At 41.3% G+C, this 25530-nt stretch overlaps 1 protein-coding gene across 2 annotated transcripts in view; it reads left to right on the top strand.

Annotated features, from left to right (window-relative positions):
- RNF144B (ring finger protein 144B) overlaps positions 1–25530 on the top strand; it is a 185678-nt gene that overhangs the window by 66251 nt on the left and 93897 nt on the right. The window contains exon 1 of one of the 2 annotated variants that reach the window (XM_058732883.1): positions 15476–15493. The exons of the other annotated variant lie outside the window; for it this stretch is intronic. The gene's annotated coding sequence lies outside the window, so the exon portion shown is untranslated. Of the gene's footprint in view, positions 1–15475; positions 15494–25530 lie in introns of those variants that run through there. 2 annotated transcript variants of the gene reach the window in all.

Here is a 25530-nt window from a genome sequence, read left to right as displayed (position 1 = left end):
TAGTCCTGTTAAAAATTACACTTGGGACACCGGGGTGGCTCAGTCAGTTGGGCATCCAACTTCGGCTCAGGTCATGATCTCATAGTTGTGAGTTCAAGCCCCGCATCAGGCTCTGTACTGACCGCTCAGAGCCTGGAGCCTGCTTCAGATTCTGTGTCTCCCTCTCTCTGCCCCTCCCCCACTCACATTCTGTTTCTCTCTGTCTCAAAAATAAACATAAAAAAAACAAACAAAAAAACCCCACAAAAAACTATGCTTGCCTGCCTCCATTCCAGCCAAGTGTGGCCACATGATGATGATATCCTACCCATAGAGTGTAAGTGTTTGGAAAATTCCAGAAAGGCCATTCAAAAAGGGGGCACACATTCTTTTGCTCTTTCTCCTTCCCTCCCCCTTCTAGTCTTGAATGTGATGGCTGGAGTGCCAGCAGCCATATTGGACCAGGAAGTGATCTTGAAAGCAGAAGCCCAACCTAGGATTATAGAGCAAGAAGACAGATTGAGCACAGGCCCTGGAGAACCCAAGGAGCTGTTATACATGTACTAGTATGGGCAGACTTTCAAAAAACCCATTTTTAATACAGAAGAAAACAAGCACTTCTGTCTTAAGATACTGCTATTTTTTTCTTTTATATGCTGTCAAACTGAATTCTTTTTTAAAAAAATATTTATTTATTTTTGGTGAAGCACAAATGGGGGAGGGGCAGAGAGAGGGGGACAGAGGATCTGAAGGGGGCTATGCGCTGACAGGTTGACAGCAGCGAGCCCAATGTGGGACTTGAACTCACGACCTGCACGAGATCATGACCTGAGTTGAAGTCGGATGCTCAACCGACTGAGCCGCTCAGGTGCCCCAAACCTGATTCTTAATGAAGCTTGGGTACCCATTAAAATTGTCTAGGGAATGTATTTAAATATACTACTGCCTGGGCCCTACCCCCTGAGATTCTGATTTTATTGGTCTGGCAAAAAAGACAGGCAAGTGTTGTTCTTAAAAAGTGCCCTTAGGTGATTCTAATGTGTGACCTGGGGTTGGGAACCACTGCCTTCACTTACACTCTGTCTCTCTAAGTAACTACTGTGTTTTAAGAATTGTGATATCTTTCTCTTTTTTAAAAAATGTTTATTTTTGAGAGACAGAGCACCAGGTGGGGAGGGACAGAGGGAGAGGGGGACAGAGGATCCAAGCCTGATGTGGGACTTGAACTCACAAACTGTGAGATCTTGACCTGAGCCGAAGTCGGACATGCCACCGACTGAGCCACCCAGGCGCCCCAAGAATTGTGATTTCTGATATCACTGGGGCAGTTGTTCTATTTCTGTAGCTCTGTTAGGGAAAGGAACAATACTAAGGATAATCTGAAAGAGAACTAATTTGAAACAATTTTGGGGACTGGGATGATAATGCAGATATGGACATACTCCGAGAACCCATAAAGCATCATCACAATGCAGTATCTGTGATGGCTACACAATGTGCCTTTATTTCTGAGGAAAGAGTGAAACTCTAGCCCTCCACACTTCCTTTCCTTTTACCAAATCTAACCATGCTTCCCCTGGGGATTACGAGGAATTTAGCAACAGAGTGTAGGGAGGTAAATACATTCCTTTAAAGCTGAGCTGGATTGAGGGAGAACAAGGGCAGCTTTCGATTTTTATTTTCCATTAATACTATTGATGCTTAGGTCTCTGAGGGGAATTAATGGGGATAAAATCCCAACCTAATTTCTCAGAATATCAGTTACAACTATTTGACAATGAATTCTCCCTTGTTATAGTGTTTAGTTCCGATCCTTTTTTCCAGGTCATAAGACTGCTGACCCCTAGTTTTATTTCACAATTCATACCATAAAGATAGTGATTTATATAGATCACTGATATTCCTGACTTTGTGTTTGTCAACGGCAAGATCAGTTTTTGTCTTGTGGTAAGAGAAGTTTCAGGGGCGAAGAGGATGTCAAAACTCCCCTTCCTCCCGGTTTCTTCTGAGTTATTTGCTATAACTTTTCAACAAGAAATTCAAGAGTGAGAAGTGAATAACCAAGCAGTGTGTGTGATCAATTTGACTGTGAATGATGAAGAAAGTTAACATACTGTGTTTTATTCTTTTTTTTAAGTTTATTTCCTTTGAGTGAGAGAGAGAGACACAGAGCAAGTGGGGGAGGGGCAGAGAGAGAGAGAGAGGGAGAGAGAGAGACACAGAGCAAGTGGGGGAGGGGCAGAGAGGGAGAGAGAGAGAGAGAATTCCAAGCAGGTTCTGTACTGTCAGCATGGAGCCCGATGTGGGGTTTAACCTCATGAACTGTGAGATCGTGACCTGAGCCAAAACTAAGAGTCGGATGCTTAACCAGCTGAGCCACCCAGGCACCCCTGTGTTTTATTCTTTTGATAGCAGTTTCCATCTGAGCCTCTTAGTATTTTAGAAATAATGATCATTATATGACCTGTGTATTATTACGTTAAAAATAACCAGTAGGTTAGCAATGTAGTGAGAAACAAAAGTGCCTTTGTGGGGACCATGGGATTCAGCATCATAGGCCAAGGGAACCGGGAGGAATCTTGACACCATGCGCATCAGGTTACAGGCATATAAACCTTGGTGCAGTGGTCCGTGAGCCAGCTCCAGCCCCTCTCAGCCATGGTCCCTCTGGAAAACACTGTCTGAGACAATCACCCATAGATGGGGAAGCTTTTGTGAAAGTTCCGTGTTCAGAGGAAAAATTTCAGCCCGTTGTTGGGGCAAAAACATAGGAGTTTGGACATATTATATAATGATAAAGGGGTCATTTATCAAGAAGATATAACAGTCGTAAATATATATGCATCCAACGTCATAGCACCTAAATATGTTTAGCAAATACTAACAGATCTGAAGGAAGAAATAGACAACAGTACAATAATAGTAGGGGATTCCCATATCCCACGTTACAATGGATAGATCAGCGAGACGGAAATCAACACGGAAACATTGGACTTAAACCATACTTTAGACCAAATGCACCTAACAAACATATAAATAGGATATTCTGTCCAACAGATGGCATACATATTCTCAAGTGCACATGGAACAGTGTCCAGGATAGATCATACGATAGGTCACACAACGAGTCTTAGCCAATTTAAGAAGATTGAAATCATACCAACTATCTTTTCCAACCACAATGGTATGAAACTAGAAATCAGTAACAGAAGGAAAGCTGGAACATTCACAGATATGTGGAAATTAAACAATGTATTTCTGAACACTGATGGGTAAAAAAAAAAAAAAAAAGGAAAATATAAAAATATTAAAATGTAGGAAAATGGAGACATATCATACCAAAACCTATAGGATGCAGCAAAAGCAGCTCTACAAGGCAATTTTATAGCAATCAGTGCCTACATGAGGGTGAAAGATCACAGAGGGGGGCCTGGTGGCTCAGTCGGTTAAGCCCACATCATGATCTCATGGTTCATGAGTTCGAGCCCCGTGTCAGGCTCTGTGCTGACAGCTCAGAGCTTGGAGTCTGCTTCAGATTCTGTGTCTCCCTCTCTCTCTGCTCCTCCCCCACTCACACTCTGTCTCTCTCTCTCTCTCTCAAAAATAAACATTAAAAAAATTAAAGAAAAAAGGTCGCAAATAATTTTATGTCTCAAGAAACGAGGGGGAAAAAAGGAACAGCCTAAGCTTAAAGTGAGCAAAAGGAAGAAATAACAAAGATCAAAGCAGAAATAAATGAAATAGAGGCCAGAAACACCATGAAAAACATTAATAAAACTAGGAGCTGGTTTTTTGAAAGGGTAAATAAAATTGACAAACTTTTAGCTAGACTAAAAGAAAAACAAGACTCGGGGCACCTGGGTGGCTCACTTGGTTAAGTGTCCAACTCTTGACCTCGGCTCAGGTCATGATCTCACGGTTTGTGAGTTCGAGCCCCAAAACAGGCTCTGCACTCACAGTGTGGAGCCTGCTTGGGATTCTGTCTCTCCTTCTCTCTGCCCCTTCCCCACTTTCTCTCTCTCTCTCTCTCTCTCTCTCTCTCTCTCTCAAATAAATAAACTTAAAAAAAAGAAGACTCATGTAAATAAACTCAGGAATGAAAGAGAAGACATTGTAACAGGTAAAACGGACATGTAAAGGATGAGAAAAGATTATTATGAACAGTTATGTGCAAACAAATTGGAAAACCTAGAAGAAATGGATAAATTCCTAGACACATACATGGTGCCAAACTAAATTATGAAGAAATAGAAAATCTGAACAGACCCAAAAGGACATTGAATTAGTAATCAAAAACCTCCCAGCAAAGGAAAGTCCAAGATGAGAAGGTTTCACTGGAGAATTCTACCAAACATTTAAAGAGGAATTAACACCATTTCTTTTCAAACTTTTTCAAGAATTGAGGAGTGAACACTTCCAAACTCATTTTTTAAAGATTTTATTTTTTTAATTTTTATTAAAGAAAATTTTTTTGCATAGTTGTTTTATTTTTTTTTCAATATATGAAATTTACTGTCAAATTGGTTTCCATACAACACCCAGTGCTCATCCCAAAAGGTGCCCTCCTCAGTACCCATCACCCACCCTCCCCTCCCTCCCACCCCCCATCAACCCTCAGTTTGTTCTCAGTTTTTAAGAGTCTCTTATGCTTTGGCTCTCTCCCACTCTAACCTCTTTTTTTTTTTCCTTCCCCTCCCCCATGGGTTTCTGTTAAGTTTCTCAGGATCCACGTAAGAGTGAAAACATATGGTATCTGTCTTTCTCTGTATGGCTTATTTCACTTACTATCACACTCTCCAGTTCCATCCACGTTGCTACAAAGGGCCATATTTCGTTCTTTCTCATTGCCACGTAGTACTCCATTGTGTATATAAACCACAATTTCTTTATCCATGCATCAGTTGATAGACATTTAGGCTCTTTCCATAATTTGGCTATTGTTGAGAGTGCTGCTATAAACATTGGGGTACAAGTGCCCCTATGCATCAGTACTCCTGTATCCCTTGGGTAAATTCCTAGCAGTGCTACTGCTGGGTCATAGGGTAGGTCTATTTTTAATTTTTTGAGGAACCTCCACACTGTTTTCCAGAGCGGCTGCACCAGTTTGCATTCCCACCAACAGTGCAAGAGGGTTCCCGTTTCTCCACATCCTCTCCAGCAACTATAGTCTCCTGATTTGTTCATTTTGGCCACTCTGACTGGCATGAGGTGATATCTGAGTATGTTTTTGATTTGTATTTCCCTGATGAGGAATGACGTTGAGCATCTTTTCATGTGCCTGTTGGCTATCCGGATGTCTTCTTTAGAGAAGTGTCTATTCATGTTTTCTGCCCATTTCTTCACTGGGTTATTTTTCGGGTGTGGAGTTTGGTGAGCTCTTTATAGATTTTGAATTTTTTTTTTTTTTAATTTTTTTTTTTCAACATTTTTTATTTATTTTTGGGACAGAGAGAGACAGAGCATGAACGGGGGAGGGGCAGAGAGAGAGGGAGACACAGAATCAGAAACAGGCTCCAGGCTCCAAGCCATCAGCCCAGAGCCTGACGCGGGGCTCGAACTCACGGACCGCGAGATCGTGACCTGGCTGAAGTCGGACGCCTAACCGACTGCGCCACCCAGGCGCCCCTAGATTTTGGATACTAGCCCTTTGTCTGATATGTCATTTGCAAATATCTTTTCCCATTCCGTTGGTTGCCTTTTCGTTTTGTTGGTTGTTTCCTTTGCTGTGCAGAAGCTTTTTATCTTCATGAGGTCCAGTAGTTCATTTTTGCTTTTAATTCCCTTGCCTTTGGGGATGTGTCAAGTAAGAAATTGCTATGACTGAGGTCAGAGAGGTCTTTTCCTGCTTTCTCCTCTAGGGTTTTGATGGTTTCCTGTCTCACATTCAGGTCCTTTATCCATTTTGAGTTTATTTTTGTGAATGGTGTGAGAAAGTGTTAAAGAAATTTTTTAATGTTTATTTTTGAGAGAGAGAGAGAGAGAGAGACAGACAGACAGAGTGTGAGTGGGGGAGGGGCAGAGAGAGAGGGCGATAAGAGAATCCGAAGCAGGCTCCAGGCTCTGAGCTGTCAGCACAGAGCCCCATGTGGAGCTCAAACCCACAGACCACGAGATCATGACCTGAGCTGAAGTCAGATGCTTAACCGACTGAGCCACCCAGGGGCCTTAAAGATTTTATTTTTAAGTCATTTGTACACCCACCGTTGAGATCGAACTCACAACCCTGAGACCAGGAGTCACATGCTCTACCGATTGAGCTAGTCAGTCACGTCCCAAACTCATTTTATGAGGCCAGTATTACCCTGCTACCAAAGGCAGGTAAGGACACTACAAGAAAAAAAAACACAGGCCCAAATCCTTGATGAATATAGATGCATAAATCATCAACAAAATATGAGCAGACTGAATTCAGCAGTGCATTAAAAGCCACATGAACAAGTGGGATTTATTCCTGGGATGCAGGGATGTTTCAACATACAGAAATCAATCAATGTGATACACCACAGTAATAGAATGAAAGACAAAAATCAATTATAATCTCAATACACAGAAATTGACAAAATGCAACATCCTTTCATTATAAAGACTCTCACCAAATTAGGTATAGAAGGAATGTGCTTCAACATAATAAAGGCCATATATGACGGCTTCACAGGTAACATCATACTCAAATATGAAAAGCTGATAGCTTTTCCTCTAAGCTCAGTAATGTAACAATGACATTCATTCTTTTTTTTTTTTTTTCAACGTTTTTTATTTATTTTTGGGACAGAGAGAGACAGAGCATGAATGGGGGAGGGGCAGAGAGAGAGGGAGACACAGAATCGGAAACAGGCTCCAGGCTCCGAGCCATCAGCCCAGAGCCTGACGCGGGGCTCGAACTCACGGACCGCGAGATCGTGACCTGGCTGAAGTCGGACGCTTTAACCGACTGCGCCACCCAGGCGCCCCTTTTTAAAAATTTTTTTTTCAACGTTTTTTATTTATTTTTGGGACAGAGAAAGACAGAGCATGAACGGGGGAGGGGCAGAGAGAGAGGGAGACACAGAATCGGAAACAGGCTCCAGGCTCTGAGCCATCAGCCCAGAGCCTGACGCGGGGCTCGAACTCACGGACCGCGAGATCGTGACCTGGCTGAAGTTGGACGCTTAACCGACTGCGCCACCCAGGCGCCCCAACAATGACATTCATTCTTAACACTTCTATTTAACATAGTTGGAAGTCCTAGCCAGAGCGATCAGGCAAAAAAATAAAAATAAATCAATAAAAATTCTTGGATAGGAAGAAATAAAATTATCTATGCAGAAAATCATAAAGAGTCCATCAAAAAATAGGACTAGCAACAAATTCAGTAAAGTTGCTGGATACAAAATCAGCATACAGAAATCAGTTGCATTTCTATACACTAACCATAAGCTATGAAAAGAAATAAAACAATCTCATTCTCAAGAGCACCAAAAACAATAAAATACTTAGGAATAAATTTAACTGAGAGGTGAAAGATCTTCACACTGAAAACTTTAAGACTTCGATGAAAGAAATTGAAGAAGACACCGCTAACTGGAAAGATATCCTATGTTCAGGGATTGGAAGAATTAATACTGTTAAAATGTCCATCCTCTTCAAAGCCATCTATAGATTCAACTCAAATCCCTATCAAAATTCCAATGACGTTTTTCACTGAAATTAAAAAAAAAATCCTGAAATTTGTATGAAACTGCAGAAGACCTGAATAGCCAAAGCAATCCTGAGAAAGCAGAACAAGACCACTGGCATCCCACCCCCTTGCTTCACACCTTTACTACAAACCATGTGGTCTGGGCTTCATAAAAACAGACACATCGATTAGTGGAAGAGAACAGCCCAGAGATAAACCTTCACATGTGCAGTCAACATTTGACAAGGGAATCTATAATACTCAATTGGAAAATAATAGGGCTTTCAATAAGGGAATTGGGAAAACAGGATATCCATGTGCAGAAGAATGGAATTGGACCCCTGTCTTACATGCTTGAAATAGATTAAAGATTTAAACCCAAGACCTAAAACCCGCAAAGTCCTACAAGAAAACATAGGAGAAAAGTTCTTTGTCACTGGTCATGGCAATGACTTTCTGGATATGATACCAGAAGCACAAGCAACAAGAACAAAAATTAGTAAGTGGAGCTGTACCAAACTGGGAAGCTGCTTCTTCATGGCAAAAAAAAAAAAAAAAAAGGCAACCTATGGGAGAAAATATTTGCAAATGAGGCATCTGATAAGAGCTCATACAAAAACCAAAAAAAAAAAAAAAAACAAAAAACCCTAAAAACAGTCTGATTAAAAAATGGGCAGAGAAACTGAATAGACATTTCTCCAAAGAAGACGTACAAATGGGCAACAGATACATGAAAAGGCGCTCAACGTCACTCATTGTCAGGGAAATGCAAATCAGAACCACAAGGAATGTCACCTCACACTAGTTAGAAGGGCTGACCTCACACAGACAAATAACAAGTGTTGGTGAGGATGTGGAGAAAAGGCAACCCTCGTGCCCTGTTGGTGGGAATATAAATTGGTGCAGTCACTATGGAAACAGTATGGAGTTTCCTCAAAAAATTAAAAATAGAACTACCGTATAATTCTACAATCCCACTCTTGGGTGCCTATTGAAAAGAATGAAAACAGTATATCAAAGAGATATTTGCATTGCCATGTAGCATCATCGACAATAGCCAAGCTATGGAAACAACCTCACGGCCTATTCATGGATAAATGAATAGAGATGTGAGGTGCACGCGCGCGCACACACACACACACACACACACACACATAATGAATGTGTTTGGGGGATCTGATATACAGTATGGTGATTATAGTTAATAATATTGTATTATATACTTGCAAGTTGTTAAGAGAGTAGATCTTTAATGCTCTTGCCATAAAAAAAAGGAATGGCTATGTAAATTAGAGATGTTAGCAGAAGCTACATGGTAATCATTTAGAAATATGTAAGTGTATCAAATCAACACATTATGCACCTTAAACTTATACAATATTATATGTCATATACTTAATAAAGCTGGAAAAATGGAAATATATTACTTTAGAAATCTCACTACATTAGTACTTCCAAAAAGCACTACGTTTTATACATAATAGTCTCTCCTCTTCAGGCTGTTATTTTGTGTGAATTGTCATTTAGCAGTTTATTTTAAATGTATGAATTTAGCAATTTATATTTGTAAAAGCATCCTAATTTTAGCTAATTATTTTTAGGCTGGATTATCCTAATGTAGTTCTGCTCTCTTATTTATTTATTTAATGTTTATTTATTTTTGAGACAGAGAGAGACAGAGCATGAACGGGGGAGGGTCAGAGAGAGAGGGAGACACAGAATCTGAAACAGGCTCGAGGCTCTGAGCTGTCAGCCCAGAGCCCGACGCGGGGCTTGAACTCACGGACCGTGAGATCATGACCTGAGCCAAAGTCGGACGCTTCACCGACTGAGCCACCCAGGCGCCCCTCTGCTCTCTTATTAAAATGCTCTGGTATCTTATCCCATCACCCAGCAATCATTAGGTTTATTAGTAGCCTAACTTTATGGCTCCTTCAAGATTATATTGTGTACTGTAATAAAAATGCTGAATCATCCTCATATTTGCGTATTTATGTATCTAATGTAATTTATTCCTCCAGAGTCTATCCAGTTAGCAAAACGAGCAAACATTTGAATTATTAAGGGCTGAATAAAATACTTTCTGCTGTGGATCAATTTTTATTTTTTTTACTTTGCATTGAATCATCACTTAGTTTTCTTAAAAGGGCAAAAAATCCCAGCAGATCCATAAGCTGGACTTGTACTCCAGGGCATTGCACATTCTTACAGAACGAGATCAGAAATAGAGCAAAGGAATTATGTCATTAGCATTGCCTCTTACAGGGTCTACGAAGGGAATAAAAAGAAGTACGTATTCTTTACCCTGTAAGCAGCAAACTCAGATGTAATTTGGGTTAAAAATATAAATAGGTAAGTTTGATAATTTATTGTTTGAGAGGCTTATTGACTTATTATGGAGAAGTAACATATTGCTAACATTCAAACAGGTCTAGTTTGATCGATTGTTCCAGTTTGCTGGGACTGGGAAGTTTTCCGGCACACAGGAATTTCGGTACTAAAACAGGGAAAGTCGATCACTATCTGGCTGGTCTGACCCGGGTACCGGCTCTGACATCTCTCTGAGTTCCAAATTAGACCTGTTCTCAGCAACTCCCATCATAATTGTAACCAATAGTATTTTCTAACACTCCGGGGTTTGTAATCGCTTTCCTGATGAGAACCTGGAATCAAAGTGAGGACAGATGTGCGTGCCCCACTGCAGAATCTCACCTGGTGGTCAGAGTTTAAGGAACAGGTGCCCCTTCTTACCTAAGGGTAGTTCTACTCTTGGACTCGTGTCCAGTCCCTTCCTATCTCCTCAGTGGCCTTTTTCTGTAATTTATCCTACACTCTCCAGGATCTTCTCTTTCACATTTGCCCTTGAACATGCATTTAAAAAAGTATTTGATGAATTCCACATGCCTCTCTGGGTACCAATTTATCTCATCTTTATAATCAGATACCTTGACCATGCTGCCTCCTTGCTACCTCCATTTCCTAACCTCTTGCTTGCTTTCCAGCCAATTCCAAGTAGCATTCATTCCTTCCACTTTCTGAAACTTGTCTTATTGAAGTCAATATTGACTTTTAATGTTACTGATCCAGTGGAACCATCTGGTCTTTTCCTTGCTTCAGCTTTTACCAGCATTTGATTCTGTAGTCTTCTCTTGGTTTCTCAGGACTTTCTCTTACTGTGGCTTTCAGGTACTACATTTGCTTGGTCCCTTGGTTTTCCTCCTACCTCTCTGGCTATTTCTTTTTTTATCTTTCACTATTTTTTTTCTTTGTTATCTCTTTCTCCTTTATTCACTAGTGCCCCCAAGGGGTTAGGTTCTAAGTCCCTTTCACCTCAGACTTGAATTACTCTGTAGATTATACTGTTACCATCCATGGCTTCAATAAATAAGCAGACACTCCTAAATTGGTATTTTCATACACCTCTTGTCAAGAGCCTACTAGTTGTTTTCACTTGTATATCCTACCTTGAATTCATTGTGCTTAAATATGAACTTGGCTTTATCCACCCAATTGCTCTTTTCAGAAACATGGAGGTCAGCACTGAGTTCTTGAACTTTCATTACTCTTAACAGATATAAGAAACAACAAGTTCGAGTACTGAGTTCAGAACTTTCAGTTCTATTAATCCCCTAGTTCTGTCAATTCTATTTTTTTTTAAATGTTTATTTTTGAGAGGGAGAGAGAGAGAGAGAGAGAGAGAGAGAGAGAGAGAGAGAGCGCGAGCAGGGGAGGAGCAGAGAGAGAGGGAGACAAAGAATCTGAAGTAGGCTCCAGGCTCCGAACTGTCGGCACAAAGCCTAATGCAGGGCTCGGACTCATGAACCATGAGATCATGAACTGAGCCAAAGTCAGATGCTTAATTAACCAACTGAGCCACCCAGGCACCCCAGTCAATCGTATTTCTTAATAATGGCGAAGCTGTTTACTTTTCTCCAACCCCATTGCTACCATCAGTCTCATTTCTCACCTGGACTACTGAAACAGATTCTTACCTAGAAGCACCTATATTAAATTTCGCTTCTGTTCAACCAATTTCTACACTGCAGTCGGGGTGCTATTTAAAAAGTAAAGATCTGGTGAAGTGAAGCTGTTTACAAAGTAACAGCTGTAACAAAGCTGTTACAAAAAAACTTCCCATGGGTTTTTAGTTCAACGTTTAAACCTGCAAATTCCTTCTCCATCATCTGGTCTAATCTCAAAGCACTCTTCCTTAATTTCTCTATAATCCAGCCCCATTGAATAATTCTATACATTCTTCAAATGCACCAGGGTTTTTTTTTTTTTGCCCTCTGCCTTTTAAATATGCAGTTTTCTCTGCCTTGAAACACTTTTTCATTTTATAGCTCTATTTACTTTAGTATTTATTTCCTGGATCTTATTTATATCTAGGTCCCAGTTTAAAGGTCATTTCCATAGGGAGGTCTCTCCTCACCCCCATGGACCAGTATCTCAACTGTGGCTCCACAATAGAATCACCTGGGGACATGTTAAAATATCAGTGATCCGCTTTACCTGTGCTGGGATAGGGTGTGAATCAGAATTACCTAGAGGTCTTGTTAAAACCACCAGGTAGCTCTGATGCTGCCTTTATGAGAAACACACTTGGAAACCATTGCTCCAAATTAGACTAAATTTGGGCTCCAGCCAAGTGCTTCTGTAGTATCTGTGCATCTCTTAGCATGGCACTCAAATGTTTTATTATTATCACTTTGAAGAAATGATCTTTTCTGCTAGAAAGGAAAGACCGTTCTCTCTTTGTGAAGTGAAGCTCTCTGGCTTTCTTGTTTACCTTTGTATCCCTAGGTCTAGCACTGTGCCTGCCACACAAGATTTGCTCAGTATTTGTTGAAAGAATGAATAAAAGGCTATGTTTGAGTAAGAAGGTGGTATCTAGATGATCTACAACTCAAGGCAATAATAATATAGAGATAAAGCTGACGTTTTCTATTACCTATCTTTAACTTGTTTCTAGTTTATTTTTGGTTTTCATCCAAAATCTTATTGAGGGCAGTGCCTTGAGATGTCTATATTCTAATTCTTCTTTCTTAAAAAGCTTATTCATTTATTTTACAAGGGGGGGGGGAGAGAGAGAGAGAGAGAGAGAGAGAGAGAGAGAGAGAGAGAGAGAGAGAGAGAGAGAGAATGAATCCCAGGCAGGCTCCACACTGTCAGCACAGTGCCTGATGTGTGGCTCGAACTCACTAACCGTGAGAGCATGATCTGAGCCAAAAGCATGAGTCAGATGCTTAATCGACTGAGGCACTCAGGTGCCCCTATTCTAATTCTCCTTCTTATTGCTACCGCTACATTACTCTTAACAGATAGAAGAAACAACAAGTGAATATATTTTGGCTGATTGGGGTGCAGGACAATTCCATGAAGATCCGACACTTAATTGTGCTGTGTACATGTGTGTGCTCACATGTTTGTGTGTATGGTGGTATATAATTTACAAATGACTTAGAGTAGAAGAGAAAGAAGACCAGAAATTGTGCCTTGGGTAGAGCTCCACTGCCAAAAATTTAATTCTCTAGAATAGACCCAGCAGAAACTTTCTTCAGCCCCAGTAGGGTTGTAGAAATGATGTTTTGGGGAATGTTCTGAACTGGATTCAAGTCCTTTTACTGCTTGCACACTATCTTGAATTTTGTTTCAAGTTTGATTTATTTTGAGAGAGAGAGAGAAAGAGCACAAGAGCGGGGGAGGATCCGAGGGAGAGGAAGAGAGAGAATCTTAAGCAGCATCATGCCCAGTGAGTATGGAGCTTGGCTCGAGGCTGGATCCCACGACCATGAGATCACGACCTGAGCCAGTATCAAGTCTGACGCTTACCTGACTGAGCCACCAAAGCGCCCCCACACTATCTTGAATTTTCTATTTCTTGAGTCATATCAAAGATCAGCACAAATCATAGTTTGTATTTATAAGATACCATATGCTTATTTATTTTCCATGTATTGAATATTTACTATATGAAGTATAATCCTAGAAATGAAAGACATTTTCTGCCTTCATTCACAGCTTAGGATGGGAGACATGCAAGTCAGTGCTTAAAATACGGTGAGTAAGTGCTGTGGTAGAGTATGTAAAGACGACCTTGGAATATCCAAGTCCCCCTCCCAGACAAGTGGGGACCTGCTCTATTGCATTTCAGTAAGGGTATTAGCATGGGAGTTGTGGAAGGGGGGCTTAATACAAGTTATCTCTTGTCTGTGGGGGTATATCTAGGGATACATGCTGACTCCTTACATGCAGACTTGTTTAATGAAATTCCAGGTAAAGAGGTTTATTGGACTGTTCAGTTCTTAGGGATTCATGCATGACATTCACAAAACCATGCACACTGGGAAATGTGCAGCATTTTCCATATGGACATGAATCTTCTAAAGGGAGAACTCATAGCTTTCTCCTTTCTCAAAAGGGTCTATGATTTCCACAGGGATTAGAACCATTTCTCTATTGTGTAAGCTGTTGGAGAAGATGAATTGGTAAAGAAATGATCCTGTGGGGGCATCTGGCTGGCTCAGGGGGTAGAGCATGTGACTATTGATCTCAGGGTCATGAGTTCCAGACTATGTTGGGTGGAGAGTTTACATAAAAAGAAAAAAAAAAAGTGATCCTGTGGTTAAGAGTTCCTGGAGGGATTTCCTTAGGACTTTCCCCATAAATACAGAAGTTATCTGTAATAGATGATACATTAAAAAGTATTTTAAAATCAAGCTATACTTGCCTATACTGGAGTATCCCAGTAAAAAAAAACCAAAAAAAAAAAACTTGGATCGAATTATTCTGTAAACTGAAAAATTTAAGGAAAACATTTGTCTGTATTCATAAGTTCTATATATAACCTTCCTATTGAGATATCCATGGTGATGCCATTACAGCCACCATGACTACTGTCCCAAGGAATTCTAAGAGTTATCATTTCATTTGTATTTACCACATGCCAGAGGCTCTAGATATTTTTTAAAAATGTTCTATTTATTTATTTTTGAGGGGGGGGGAGGGAGGGAAGGAGAGAGAAAACACAAGCAGTGGAGGGGCAGAGAGAGAGGGGGACAGAATCTGAAGCAGGCTCCAGGCTCTGAGATGTCAGCACAGAGTCTGTTGTGGGGCTCAAATCCACGAACCATGAGATCATGACGTGAGCTTGAAGTTGGACACTTAACCGACTGAGCCACCCAGGTGCCCCTCTAGATTGTTTTCTGATTTTTACAACTACACATGGCAGTCATTATCTGTATTTTGTGGGTGAGGAGATCAAGGCTCAAAGAGGTTAGAAAATGTAGTCTCGACGAGACAGCTTGTATTTAGTAGAGCCAAGATCTGAACACTGCATTGGCAGATTCAAAAGTCTATGTTCTTTTCATAGCATGATACTGACTTACTTTATGGTAATGTGGTTTACTCAAGGTGTTTCTGATTTTAAATAACTGAAGTAAATTTGAATTAGCTTTAACAAAAACAGGCAATTTGCTTTAAGGACCAGGAGTGTCTTGAGGAATTCAAAGACAGGAATGCAAGTGGCTTCTGGAAGGAACTGGAACTGAGAAGTGGAAAGCCATCATTCTTTCTCTGACTCTTACATTACCTCCTCTACTGCATCTCCTTTATTGTGCTTTCTCTGGATTTTTCTGTAGCTCATATAGATGATAGAATATGGCTGTTGCACGGCTTCAACCAAGTGCACAGATTAGCTGTTCCTAAATCCGAATTCTGAATTCCTGGCAGAGAGAATCTGATTGGCTCTGCTGCAGACAGACATCTATTCTGGGTCCAATCAGCTTTAACCAAGGAGGCAGAATTACATCGTCCAGACATGGCTGCCATGGGATTTGAAGGCAACATCCTTTACTGGTAGGAATGTTTAACTCTTGTCTTTTCTCACTCATCTGGTTTGACTACAGCCCATTCTGGGTACTCTAATTATTACATGGAGAAGTGTAAGAGTCCCTCTACTCCAGGTTTGACCCAAGGTTATAGCTCTTTGAAGAGAAAAGAAGTCTATGACAGACTTGGGTGATGTGTTGTCATGTCAATTTTTCCCCCTTTTGAAGTACATCATGTCATTATTGTCCCTCCAGTCTTGTTCCTTATACCTTAATTGCCTTTCCACACACACATACACGCGCGTGCGCGCACACACACACACACACACACACACACACCTCACTCACACAGGAGTACCATTGCAGTATCTGCTCAGAAGAAATCATCTGCCATCGGAGTTCACCTTTTGCCCTGGGCTACAGTAGCAGCAAACTACTGACTTTCTTTGCCAATATAAAGTGAATAAAACCCTCTCCCAACCTGTTGTCCTTATTATCTCTTTATGATAATGTTGAGAGCCCTTTCCCCTATAGTTGCTACCTATCTAGAAATGGGTCTGGTTACTTTCATTGGGCACAGTGGGAGGAAATTCACCTGGGGCTCTTAGGAACAAATGGTCCAGGTTGTTTCTCAACTGAAGGAGCTTCTAAGGAAGGAGGTCAAATAGAATCACCCAGTTATAGACACCTATACTTTCTATATTCTTCTGCAGCTGGGAGGAGAAACTCAAGGGGAAAAATTTATTGTTACATTTTCTGGTAAGTGACCCAAACTAATGAATGCTAAGTGTTCCAAAAGTTTGTTTGTGGGTCAGTTGTTTAGAACTTAGAACTCATTTTACTATGGAAACGATATTATCCTTGGTAGTTTACATTTCTAGCCATACCGTAAATGATCATTTGGTCTACAACATAGCTGAAATGCTAATTATTACCTCATAATTTACTTGCTCTTAAAATTGGGGTCTGGACTCTTTTGTGTCTAAAGCCTTGACTTCATTAGCTTCCTGAATACTAGTTCTCCTGAACTTCTCTAAAATTCGATATTCTCTGGAACCTTCACTTCCTCTCACTCTAAACGAGGTAGAGAGAAACCATGGAGGCATGCAAGGGATGGCTTGAGGGTGGCTCCACGTATTGAAAGATGCAGGTGTGGGGCGCCTGGGTGGCGCAGTCGGTTAAGCGTCCGACTTCAGCCAGGTCACAATCTCGCGGTCCGTGAGTTCGAGCCCCGCGTCAGGCTCTGGGCTGACGGCTCAGAGCCTGGAGCCTGTTTCCGATTCTGTGTCTCCCTCTCTCTCTGCCCCTCCCCCGTTCATGCTCTGTCTCTCTCTGTCCCAAAAATAAATAAAAAAAAAAAAAAAAAAAAAAAAAAAAGAAAGATGCAGGTGTACTAGATGTCACAAAAGGAAGGATAGGAGTAGAGAGTAGAGAGTTTAATGTCCTTAGTGACTCCTCTCAAAAGGATAAGGGAGTCAGGGGAGGAGGACCAGGGAGAGAAGAGTGACTGACTGCCACATTTGATAAATAGGTATTGTTGTGAGTGCCTGTGTGTAAAATATTTATTAACTTTTTCTTTCTTGCATGTACTTGAGTTTTTTCCCCCTTGAGTAGCCTGCAAAAAATTCATGATGAATTCTACAGCATTCCCCATTTGTTTAGCTGAATCCCTGAACTTAACCTCCCTGGGGTGAGGCATCGTGACTGCACGGAAGCCCTGACAGGTAACAGGAAGGCGGGCACCGGCCTCTGGTTGTTGTGTAATCACAACGTGCCTTCATGGGGATCCTGCATAAGTGTTTTTAGTAGATGATTTCATCTCCTTCTCTGACTTGGACCCAGACAACTTTACATTCTCAGCAAACAGATGGACAACAGGGTTGAAATAGGATCTTGTACTGAAATAGTCTTTGAGTCATACACTTTGTTCACTTTTCCAGGAAACCTGCCTCCTCCTCCTTGCAGGAGGCCAATGCTGGCAATTAATGTACTCAGAGTTGTTGGACTCTCTTCCCCATGTATGTTTGGTATCTTTCTTCTTGGTTAAGATGGGGCTTCCACTGAGATAGGATTATTGTCTGGTTTGCTCGGGCAAAACACCTGGCCTTTTGCCCTGAGTAGATATTTAAGAAGTAGAATTAAAATGTTTTATACCAACCTTCTATTTTTGTCTTCCTTACAAAAAAGTTCCTGGTATGAAAACAAGGGGGGTTGATTTCACCTGTAACTTTATTTGGGGAAGCAGGAGCACTGGCAGAGAGTCACTTGACCGGGTTATTAGGCGCTAGTCCATGTGGGCCCGGTACCTGCCTGTTTGACCCCAGGGAAGTCTGTTCAATTTTCAGTGCTCAATTTCCTCATCTATGAAAGGGGGATGATAAAGCCAACTGAAAGGGTACTGTGAGTATTCCGTGGGATGATGTTTGTGAGAGCGTCCGATGCGGTAACATTGCTGTAGTAACAGGTTCTGATTTGTTTTCAGGGGTTGGAACTATCCTTCCTCTATAACCAGTTTATAATGGGCATGCAGTAATTTGCTTAAAGACTTGTTTATTCTAAACGTGGAGCATTGTACTCAATGCCTTTCACTCAATCCCTGCAGAAAAGGTGTACGTTGTCCACGCCTTTGTCATTTCTGCCTTCATCTGAATTTCTGAATGCAGTGTAGAACCAGGCACTGTATAAATCAGGGCATGGTGTAGATCACAACGTCTGCATCCTGCTCATTTGGATCATTTGTTATGTTTTTGGATGAGAGGCCTAAGTTGATGTGATATCAACAGAACATCTTGACCGGTCTGAACTGTTGAACGGAAACAATGAGCATGGAAAGGACAGGCGGCCACTCAAGTTTATCGTGTTCTTTTGAGCTCTGATTTCTGCTTCCCCATCTCCGATTTTTGTAGCCGCAGGTAGGTACCACAACATCCTGTACGAGGATGCGTAAAAATTAAAGGTTGGAAAGATCGGAAGTGTTTTGTTTGTTTTGTTTTTCAGAATTTATGTAACAACAACATAATATGGGTGACTCTGAAAAGTTTTGTCTTCTGTGGGTCAAAGAGGATATGATTCGGGATTGGTGATTTTCCACATAACCATCGAGGAGAACTTCAGCCTTTATGTTTGCAGATTAGGTCATAGGAAAGGAAGCCAAATTGACCGGAGGACCCCTGATCCCAGTAGAATGATCTAGGATCCTTGCACCAAAGTTTCTATCATTTGTCTTGATTTGTTCTCTCTCCCCTTTACACGGGGAGGTGAAGGAGTCTTCCTTCCTCACCCTGTTCCTTGGTCGGCCGCATTACTGTCTCACACAACTGCACTATTTATCTTTATTCATTCCTGCTTCTCAGGGCAGTCATAAAATCACCTTTTAGTCTTTGGAGAAAATCTGAAAGTTTTAACATATTACTAATGAGCCTCATTGTGTTTAAGAAAGCACTGGGTGTGATAACAATCAGGAATAAAGCTAGAGGTGACTTTCTCTGATGATTAACTGCTTTTTATTATCCCTTGGAAAGTTTATAAATGAGTAGTTTTAAAGTTTTTTTTTTTAATGTTTTTAATTTTTAATGGAATGCCTTGGCTGGAGAAATTTTTTCTGCCATCAGTAGAGCTTATCTGCCATCCATCTCTCTCTTTTTGTTCATGCAGTTCCTTTTGCCCAGCCCCCTCTCTGTTGGCTCCCCACATTTCTGCCCAGGCTCTCCGGGTTCTGCAGGGCGGGGTTCACAAAGCCGCCTTCCGGGATCCGGATGGCACAACACTGGGGCACTGCCCTGCCTGGTATACGTGTCTGACTTTTCCTACACTGCATGTTTTGTTTATTTTTGTTTCCCAGTACCTAATAAAGATCTCCGTAGACAATAGGAGCTAAATAAAAGTTTGCCGAATGAGTTGCTTCATTCAGGGTAAGAGCATTGTGTGTACTAAGGATGGAAAACCAGGGGAGGCCAGCTGTCCTCATGGGGGAGGAGGCAAGTGGAAATGGAGAGGGTGTGTCCCCGAAAAGTTATACCTCGAGTCACGTTTTGGGGACGGAGGAGCTGTTCATCAGGTGGGAGAGGTGGGGGAAAATGGGCACATGGAGAGCCAAAGGAATTAGTGAATGGGAGATTTGGAGCACCTGAAAATAGTTTTGTGTGGCTGGGACACAGATGCAAAGTGAAAGGGGCAGAAGATGAATCTAAAAAGGTAGGCAGGTTATACGTTCCTTTGAATTTTGTGCCCAATAAAAAAAATCACTTGGGTCATTGGCCAGAATTACTTCTGTGATACACTAATGCATGGTATAATACCAGCTGGGATTGGATCTCATAAGGTCATTGGATTAGATGAGTTACTACTTAATTAATTTTATGTAACGATGACTTCAAAGTAAATTGGGTAGATCTACTGGTCGGTGTTCGAAGTGAAAGTCTGCTGAAATCACAAACAGATCTTAAAAGTTTTAGGGGATTCTACCTGACAAAATATTGGAGTCATAATATAACCCTAAATAGTTTATATCACAAGAAAACTTTATAGCTGAATCAGTATTTTAACAAGGCTTTTCTGATACATCAGCTACTAATCATTTAAAAATGTGATTAAACAGGGAGGGGCACCTGGTGGCTCAGTCGGTTAAGCATCTGACTCTTGATTTTGGCTCAGGTCATGATCTCATGGTTCATGAGCTGGAGCCCCATGTTGGGCTCCATGCTGCCAGTGCAGAGCCTGCTTAGGATTCTCTCTCTCCACACCTACCCCCCACACCCAATAAATGAATAAACTTAAAAAAGTGTAGGGGCACCTGGGTGGCTCAGTCGGTAGACATCCAAATCTTGGTTTCGGCTCAGGTCACTATCTCACACTTGGTGAGTTCGAGCCCTGCGTTGGGCTCTGCACTGACAGTGTGAAGCCTGCTTTGGATTTTCTCTTTCTCTGCCTCTCTCTGCCCCTCCCCTGCTCGTGCTCTGTCTCTCTCTCTCTCTCTCTCTCTGTCTCTCAAATAAACTTGAAAAAATGTTTAAAAAATGTGATTATGGCAGTGCAAGCTGGTGCAGCCACTCTGGAAAACAGTATGGAGGTTCCTCAAAAAACTAAAAATAGAACTACCCTACAACCCAGCAATTGCACTACTAGGCATTTATCCATGGGATACAGGTGTGCTGTTTTGAAGGGACACATGCACCCCCATGTTTATAGCAGCACTATCGACAATAGCCAAAGTATGCAAAGAGTCCAAATGTCCACTGATGGATGAATGGATAAAGAAGATGTGGTATATATATACAAGGGAGTATTACTCGGCAATCAAAAAGAATGAAATCTTGACATCTGCAACTAGGTGGATGGAACTGGAGGGTATTATGCTAAGTGAAATTAGAGAAAGACAAAAATCATATGACTTCACTCATATGAGGACTTTAAGAGACAAAACAGATGAACATAAGGGAAGGGAAACAAAAATAATATAAAAACAGAGAGGGGGACAAAACAGAAGAGACTCATAAATATGGAGAACAAACTGAGGGTTACAGGAGGGGTTGTGGGAGGAGGGATGGGCTAAATGGGTAAGTGGCACTAAGGAATCTACTCCTGAAATCATTGTTGCACTATATGCTAACTAATTTGGATGTAAATTTAAAAAAATAAAAAATAAAATTAAAAGCAAAAAAAAAAAAATATGCTACCACCAAAAAAAAACGTGATTAAATTTAGTCATTTTTCTATAACGACTACTGTGAAAATACAAAAGATAATAAATAGGGGCACCTGGGTGGCTTAGTCGGTTAAGCATCCGACTTCGGCTCAGGTCATGATCTCATGGTTCATGAGTTTGAGCCCCGTATTGGGCTCTGTGCTGACAGCTCAGAGCCTGGATCCTGCTTCGAATTCTGTGTCTCCCTCTCTCTCTACCCCTCCCCCACTCATGCTCGCTCTCTGTCTCTGTCTCTCTCTTAAAAGTAAACATTAAAAAAAATTTTAAAAAGATAATATACACAAAATACTTAGTACAAAGTAGCTTGCCTGGCACACAGTAGGCACTCAACAGTATAATGTGTTTCTTCCCCCAATGGTGCCAGTCCTCAGGAAGCTTCCACTTTATGAACTTTTGGGAGAAACTGTAAAACAAAAAAAACAAAAAAAAAAAAAACCAACACCCTGTCTCCAAGTGTATATTTGTTGAAATATCCGCTAATTCTTTGGTGAGAGCTTGGAATTTCCTTGGTGATTTTAAACAAGATTTCCTCTATTCCGTGTGTTCATTGTATGAGTCTTAGATCACCAGGGCTGATCTGATGCAAGCACAGACATTTCAAAGCCTTGGTGGGACTACCTGTTTTAACAGTTGCTTACATTTAAAAATAGTTCTAGCCCCTTGGCACCTCAGGGTTTCTGTGAATCATGCCGAGCCACCCTTGACATGTACAAATATGTTTTCCTCCTGGATTTGTAGGCAGGCAGCGGGTTTGTCTGGTGTCTCCCAGTGCCTACTTATGCTGGGGAGGAGTTGAGATCCCAGGTTGGAAAACGAAAACTTGAACTAGATGTTTGCTGGGCACCATCCAGGAGCACTGCATGCCTTTGGTTTGTTTTGATTAAATTCCAAAGTGATACAATCATCTGGCTGTTAAAGATAACTAATTGCCTTGTTTTCTACTTAGAGGTGTGATGGTTCCAGATTGGCAAGTTAGGATGGTTTTGCAGTGGGACACTGGGACGTGACCATTGTTACTGGGGTTTAGTCTTTAGGTGAGCAGGGCAGGCTACCAGGGCACATCACCAAGACACATATAAGGGAGCATTTCTTTGGAGATGTGCGATTTTCCAAGCTCCAGTTACTAGAGTACTAAGTGTACTAAGTAATACACTGATTAACCCACTTGGATAAAAACAAATCAAAAGCATACCAAATACAAAAAGTAGAGACTTTTAAGATCACATTCCCTAATTATAATCCAATTAAATTGGAAATTAATAGGGGCGCCTGGGTGACTCAGTCGGTTAAGCGTCTGACTTCGGCTCAGGTCATGATCTCGCGGTTCATGAGTTCGAGCCCCGCATTGGGCTCTGTGCTGAGAGCTCAGATCCTGGGGCCTGCTTCGGATTCTGTGTCTCCCTCTCTCTCTCTGCCCCTCCTTCACTCACGCTCTGTCTCTCTCAAAAATAAACCTTAAAAAAATTAAATTGGAAATTAATAATAAAGATATGACCCCCCCCCCCAAAATGCCACTTGAAACTAAGAAATACTCTCCTAGATAAACCTTTGATCAAAGAGTAAATCAAAGAGAAATTGTACAGGGGTGCCTTGGTGGCTCAGTCAGTTGAGCCTCCAACTTTTGATTTCTGCTCAGGTCATGATCGCATGGTTGTTGGAGAGAACCCTGCGTCAGGCTCTATGCTGGGTATGGAATCTGCTTAAGATTCTCTCTCTCCCTCTTTCCTCTGGCCCTCCCTTTCTCATTCTCACTCTCTTTCTCTCTGTCTCTCAAAAATAAAACAAAACTAACAAATGGTGATTCTTTAGAAAGCAATAAAAATTATACTTGTATACTCAATTTTTAAGGTATATTACCCAAAATTTTACTCAAAGGAAAACCTGTAAAACAGTAAATATATATTATTATTCATGAGGAAAAGACTGACAGGGCACCTGGGTGGTTCGGTTGGTTAAGTGACCGACTTGCTTTCAGCTCAGGTCACGATCTCACAGTTCATGAGTTCAAGCCCTGTGTCGGGGTCTGCGCTGATGGAACTGAGCCTGCTTGAAACTCTCTCTCTCCCTCTTTCTCTGCCCCTTCCTTGCTCTCACATGTGCTCTCTCACTCTCAAATAAACTTAAAAAAAAAAACCAACCCTGACAAAACCCCTGTTTCCCTCAAAAAGAAAAAAAAAGAGGTACTGATAAAGTTAAAAGTGGCATTAATGGAATAGAAAAAAAGCAGAAAGGGTAAATAAGACAAAAAAATTGGAAAAAGTAAAAATATACAAGATTAGGAACAAGGAAACAGACCCAACCACAGTGGCAGGAGAGTTGGAAAGAATTATAAGAAATACACGTGGAAACTGTGCGGAACTCTGTAGAAACAAATTTGAAAATATAGAAGAAATGGACAATGTTGGAAGTAAAACGTAAGTGACCAAAATTGGATCGTGTAGAAAATTCAACTAGATCACCAGAAGTCTCAGTTTGTGCCTGCTCGGCCTGTCCCACATGGCATTGGTTCTGGACTTTATTATTTTCACAGTCACTAAAATAAGACGGGGTAGTGGTCCTCGACCTCATGAGAACGGGTTTTCGTATGATCTCTGTAGTGTGTGTGGTGAAGAGTGTTTTTAACGCATGCTTACGTACAACCCTATGTCCCCCCCGCCCCCACCAAGTTCTCTCCAAATGCAAGTTCACTTACATCTCTCTGTAAAGAGCAGCCTGCAGAGCCCCTGCTAACAAGATGAAACATGCTCCTACATTGGTGGCTAAGGACAACTAACTCATCCCAGTCCTGTTGCTGGCGGGAAAGGTCTTCAAGGCTGCTGGCCCTGTCAGCTATGTGGCCTACCGGTCCGCAACGCCGTGGCCTCCCCTCCCCTCTGCCCCCTTGGCCTACAAGAGCACGAAGCTGCCAAGTTGGGCCTGGGTGTGGTCAGCGTGAAGTGTGGGAAGTCTGAATGTTCTCCGGGTGGTGATTTCGTCATTTTTGTGCAGTGTAACTCGAAAACTCTCTGTTTTGTTGTTTACTAACTTGGAAATTTACTTTGGAAGAATCCCCCGTTGCAGAAAATGAGCTAAAGTGCAAAGTTTAAAGAAAAGTTGAGTATTGGGTTTCTGTTTCTTAAGAAAGATAAGAATGAATGTGTAATTCACACACCTACTGAAGCAACATCCATATCTACTTTAAAAATTTGCAGTTATTATTACTTTTTAAATTATTTATTTTGAGAGTGAGCAAGTGAGCATGAGCATGGGAGGGGCAAAGGGGGAGAGAGAGAGAGAGAGAGAGAGAGAGAGAGAGAGAGAGAGAGAGAGAGAGAGAGAGGAAACCCACACCATCAGCATGGACCCCTACTCGGGGCTCGAACCCACGAGCTGTGAGATCATGACCCGAGCTGAAACTGAGAGCCAGATGCTCAACCAAGTGAGCCACCCAGGTGCCCCAAGTTTGCAATTATTTTAAGAATACTTTGCCCGAAGATCAAGATTTAACACCTGTAGCCTCAGACCGTGTCCTTAAATTTTATTCCGTGAAGCATGGCTCTTCTAAATCTATTCCAGTCATTTTCAACTTTGGTTGCTTACACATACATGAAAGGTGAAGTCACCGCTGTTGATCTGTTGGCTCTGACAGCAGAAGAGAATTTAATACACCAACTGTGCCAGTTTCATGTAAACATTACCACATGCTTCACAAAGAAAATCAGTTAATTTTTTTACCTGAATGGTTTCATTATTTTCATATAATTCAGAAAAGCTTTTAGGAAAATCACTCCACGGAAGTTTACAGGTTTAATATTACCGTGAATTCTATTATAAATTTGTTGAAAAAGTTTACCATCAAAAAATGAAATTTAGGGGCGCCTGGGTAGTTCTGTTGGTTAAGCATCCGACTCCTGATCTTGGCTCAGGTCAGGATCTCACGGTTTGTGGGATCAAGTCCCACATCAGTCTCCACGCTGCTAACGGAGCCTGCTTGGGATTCTCTCTGTCCCTCTCTCTCTGTCCATCCCCTGCTTGTACTCTCTCTCTCTCAAAATAAAGAAATAAACCTTAAAAAATGAAATTTATCTTTTTAACAGCTTTACTGAGGTAAAATTTATAAACCAGAAGTTTTACCTATTTTAAGTGCACAGTTGGAAGATTTTCAGTAAATTTGTACAGTTGTGCATCCATCCCTGCCACTCAGTTTTAGAACACTTCTGTCACTGTCATCCCTGCAAAAGCTCCTTGGTGCCTCTTTGGAGTCAATCCCCATACTCACGTTCGGCCCCTGGGAGTGCCGATAATGATTTATTTTTCAGCGAGAACACAAATAAGCATGTTAGTGGGGCACAATGTCAGAGTACACACAATGGAATTACTAG

Source organism: Neofelis nebulosa, chromosome 6, assembly GCF_028018385.1.
Source record: "Neofelis nebulosa isolate mNeoNeb1 chromosome 6, mNeoNeb1.pri, whole genome shotgun sequence".
Lineage (NCBI taxonomy): Eukaryota > Metazoa > Chordata > Mammalia > Carnivora > Felidae > Neofelis > Neofelis nebulosa.
Note: the sequence above shows the minus strand (reverse complement) of the source record. Positions and strands in the feature narration are given on the sequence as shown.